Genomic DNA, 5391 nt, shown 5'->3' on the forward strand with positions numbered 1-5391 from the left:
ACTTTGGAAAACATAGTATTTACCTGCCCTTAGGGAAACATAAGAAATTGATTGCCCATAGGAAAGAATGTAGATTGCTTGCCCATACAGATGAGATTGCTTGCCCTTTGGGAAACATAGTATTTACCTGCCCATAGGGAAACATAAGAAATTGATTGCCCATAGGAAGGAATGTAGATTGCTTGCCCATAGAGATGAGATTGCTTGCCCTTTGGGAAACATAGTACTTACCTGCCCATAGGGAAACATAAGAAATTGCTTGCCCATAGGAAATAATGGAGATTGCTTGCCCTTTGGGAAACATAGTATTTCCCTGCCCATAGGGAAACATAAGAAATTTCTTGCCCATAGGAAATAATGGAGATTGCTTTCCCATAGAGATGAGATTGGTTGCCCTTTGGGAAACATAGTATTTTCCTGCCCATACGGAAACTTAAGAAATTGCGTGCACTTTGGGAAAGATAGTATTTACCTGCCCATAGGGAAACATAAGAAATTTCTTGACCATAGGAAATAATGGAGATTGCTTTCCCATAGAGATTAGATTGGTTGCCCTTTGGGAAACATAGTATTTTCCTGCCCATAGGGAATCTTAAGAAATTGCGTGCACTTTGGGAAACATAGTATTTACCTGCGCCTAGGAAAACATAAGAAATTGATTGCCCATAGGAAGGAATGTAGATTGCTTGCCCATAGAGATGTGATTGCTTGCCCTTTGGGAAACATAGTATTTACCTGCCCATAGGGAAACATAAGAAATTCCTTGCCCACAGGAAATAATGGAGATTGCTTGTCCCTAGAGATGAGATTGCTTGCCCTTTGGGAAACATAGTATTTACCTGCCCTTACGGAAACATAAGAAATTCCTTGCCCATAGGAAATAATGGAGATTGCTTGCCTTTAGTGAATCATTGGAGATTGCTTGCCCATAAGAAATAATGTAGATTGCTTGCCCATAAATAATCATTGGAGATTGCTTTTCCATAAGAAATAATGGAGATTGCTTGCCCATAGGGATTGCTTGCCCTTTGGGAAACATAGTATTTACCTGCCCTTACGGAAACATAAGAAATTCCTTGCCCATAGGAAATAATGGAGATTGCTTGCCTATAGTGAATCATTGGAGATTGCTTGCCCATAGAGAATCATGGGAGATTGCTTTCCCTTTGGGAAACATAGTATTTAACTGCCCATAGGGAAACATAAGAAATTGCTTGCCCATAGGAAATAATGGAGATTGCTTGCCCTTTGGGAAACATAGTATTTTCCTGCCCATAGGGAAACTTAAGAAATTGCTTGCACTTTGGGAAACATAGTATTTACCTGCGCATAGGAAAACATAAGAAATTGATTGCCCATAGGAAGGAATGTAGATTGCTTGCCCATAGAAATGAGATTGCTTGCCCTTTGGGAAACATAGTATTTACCTTCCCATAGGGAAACATAAGAATTTGCTTGCCCTTAGGAAATAATGGTGACTGCTTGCCCTTAGAGATTCATTGGAGATTCCTTGGCCATAGGAAATAATGGAGATTGCTTGCCCAAAGAGAATAAGTGGAGATTTCTTGCCCATAGGGATTCATGGGAGATTGCTTGCCCATAGGAAATAATGGAGATTGCTTGCCCATAGAGAATCATTGGAGATTGCTTGCCCTTTGGGAAACATAGTATTTACCTTCCCATAGAGAAACATACGAAATTGATTGCCTACAAGAAATAATGTACATTTCCTGCCCATAGAGATGACATTGCTTGCACTTTGGGAAACATAGTATTTACCTGCTCATAGGGAAACATAAGAAATTGCTTGCCTGTAGGAAATAATGGAGATTGCTTGCCCATAGAGATTCATTGGAGATTGCTTGCCCATAAGAAATAATGGAAATTGATTGCCCTTAGGAATTAATGGAGATTCCTTGCCCATAGAGAATCATTGGAGATTGCTTGCCCTTAGAGAAGCATTGGAGATTGCTTGCCCTTTGGGAAACATAGTATTTACCTGCCCATAGGGAAACATTAGAAATTACTTGCCCATAGCAAATAATGGAGATTGCTTGCCCTTTGGGAAACATAGTATTTACGTGCCCATAGGGAAACTTAAGAAATTGCTTGCACTTTGGGAAACATAGTATTTCCCTGCCCATAGGGAAACATAAGAAATTGCTTGCCCATAGGAAATAATGGAGATTGCTTGCCCATAGAGATGAGATTGCTTGCCCTTTGGGAAAGATAGTATTTACCTTCCCATAGGGAAACATAAGAATTTACTTGCCCTTAGGAAATAATGGTGATTGCTTGCCCTTAGAGATTCATTGGAGACTGCTTGGCCATAGGAAATAATGGAAATTGCGTGCCCATAGGGAATAAGTGGAGATTTCTTGCCCTTTGGGATACATAGTATTTACCTGCCTATAGGGAAACATCAGAAATTGCTTGCACTTTGGAAAACATAGTATTCACCTGCCCATAGGGAAACATAAGAAATTGCTTGCCCTTAGGAAATAATGGAGATTGCTTGCCCATAGAGATTCATTGGAGATTGCTTGCCCATAAGAAATAATGGAGACTGCTTGCCCATAGAGAATCATTGGAGACTGCTTGCCCATAGAGAATCATTGGAGATTGCTTCCCCTTTGGGAAAAATAGTATTTAACTGCCCATAGGGAAACATAAGAAATTGCTTGCCCATAGGAAATAATGGAGATTGCTTGCCCTTTGGGAAACATAGTATTTACCTGCGCATAGGAAAACATAAGAAATTGATTGCCCATAGGAAGGAATGTAGATTGCTTGCCCATAGAGATGTGATTGCTTGCCCTTTGGGAAACATAGTATTTACCTGCCCATAGGGAAACATAAGAAATTCCTTGCCCATAGGATATAAAGGAGATTGCTTGCCCATAGGGATTCATAGGAGATTGCTTGCCCATAAGAAATAATGGAGATTGGTTGCCCTTAGGAATCATTGGAGATTGCTTGCCCATAGGAAATAATAGACATCGCTTGCCCTTTGGGAAACATAGTATTTACCTGCCCATAGGGAAACATGAGAAATTTTCGCCCATAGGAAATAATGGAAATTGCTTGCCCTGAGAGAATCATTGGAGATTGCTTTCCCTTTGGGAAACATAGTATTTATCTGCCCATAAGGAAATATAAGAAATTACTTGCCCATAGGAAATAATGGAGATTGCTTGCCCCTTGGGAAACATAGTATTTACCTGCCCATAGGGAAACTTAAGAAATTACTTGCACTTTGGGAAACATAGTATTTACCTGTCCATAGGGAACCATAAAAATTGCTTGCCCTTAGGAAATAATGGAGATTGCTTGCCCATAGAGATTAATTGGAGATTGCTTGCCCATAAGAAATAATGGAGATTGCTTGCCCACAGGGATTCATAGGAAATTGCTTGCACTTAGGAAATCATGGAGATTGCTTGCCTATAGAGTATCATTGGAGATTGTTTGCCCTTAGGAAATAATAGACATTGCTTGCCCATAGAGATGCATGGCAGATTGCTTGCCCTTTGGGTTACATAGTATTTACCTGCCTATAGCGAAGCATCAGAAATTGCTTGCTATTAGGAAATAATAGAGATCGCTTGCCCTTTGGGAAACATAGTATTTACCTGCCCATAGGGAAACAAAAGAAATTGCTTGCCCTTAGGAAATAATCGAGATTGCTTTCCCATAGGAAATAATGGAGATTGCTTTCCCAGCGGGATTCATTGGAGATTTCTTGCCCATAGGAAATAATGGAGATTGCTTGCCCATAGAGATTCATTGGAGATTTCTTGCCCATAGGAAATAATGGAGATTGCTTGCCCATAGAGATTCATTGGAGATTGCTTGCCCATAAGAAATAATGGAGATTGCTTGCCCATAGGAATTAATGGAGATTCCTTGCCCATAGGGATTCATGGCAGATTGCTTGCCCATAGGAAATAAGGGAGATTGCTTGGCCATAGAGAATCATTGGAGACTGCTTGCCCATGGAGAATCATTGGAGATTGCTTGCCCTTTGGGAAAGATAGTATTTACCTGCCCATAGGGAAACATAAGAAATTGATTGCCCATAAGAAATAATGGAGATTGCTTGCCCTTTGGGAAACATAGTATTTCCCGGCCCATAGGGAAACATAAGAAATTGCTTCCCCTTAGGAAATAATGGAGATTGCTTGCCCATAGAGAATCATTGGAGATTGCTTGCCCATCGGAAATAATGGAGATTGCTTGCCCATAGAGAATCATTGGATATTTCTTTCCCTTTGGGAAACATAGTATTTACCTGCCTATAGGGAAACTTAAGAAATTGCTTGCCCATAGGAAATAATGGAGATTGCTTGCCCATAGAGATGCCTTGGAGATTGCTTGCCCATAAGGAATAATGGAGATTCCTTGCCCATAAAGATTCATTGGAGATTGCTTGCCCTTAGGGAAACATAAGTATTTACTAGCCCATTAAGAAACATAACAAATTGCTTGCTCATAAGGAATAATGGAGATTGCTTGCCCATAGACTAGAGAAACATAGCAATCATTTGTCGTTTGGGAAACATAGTGTATAGATCAAGGGAAGTAGTAGTTTCTCACCGTCTTTTTTTATATTGTAGGCCCCAGAACTGGACACAGTATTCCAGGTGAAAACTGAGCAAAGCAGAATATAGTAGCACTGTGACTTCCATTGATCTAGACATTATACGTCTATTGATGCAGCCTTAAATCGCATTGGCCTTGTTAGCTGCCATGTCACACTGTTGCCTCATGTTCAATTTATATTCTACTAGAATAATTATAATAATATTATTTATATCTCACCTCCCCCTATTGAAGGATTGAGGCAGGTGTGGGTGGGGCTGGCAGTCCCTGGGCACCAGAGGGGCTCCTCCCTTCCATGTTGGTTTCAAAATTAACATGACACACGTCCTCCGGCGCAACTAGGGTTGCCATAAGTCAGGACCTCCAAACCGGGACAAATGTAGGACACGTTTTTTTTTAAAATGGAGGACACACAAAAAAATTTGATGATTTAAAAAAATGTTAATATAAATGTATGTTTCTTAGGCATGATCAAAATGGAGGACATTTTGGCATTATTCCTAGACAGATGGCAGAAATGCACTTCCTTTCTGCCCAACCCTCCCCCTCCATTCCAAAACACACACGACACACATTTGGGCATCGAACATGGCTTTATTTAACATTGCCTCTTGCATATTTCAGAGGCTTATTCCATAACCAAACCCCTTGGGTTTAACACTTAGCATGATTTCACATGGCTATGCATATTGAACATGATGTCAAGGTGGTTTCACAAGAAGTGGATTTGCCATTTCAGGTTTCTTGCATCAACTATACTTCTCAGAAGTGTGTACTTGGTCAAGGGAC

This window comes from Sceloporus occidentalis, unplaced genomic scaffold, assembly GCF_023333645.1.
Source record: "Sceloporus occidentalis isolate IW3139 unplaced genomic scaffold, rSceOcc1.0.p SCAF_8, whole genome shotgun sequence".
NCBI classification, from domain to species: domain Eukaryota; kingdom Metazoa; phylum Chordata; class Lepidosauria; order Squamata; family Phrynosomatidae; genus Sceloporus; species Sceloporus occidentalis.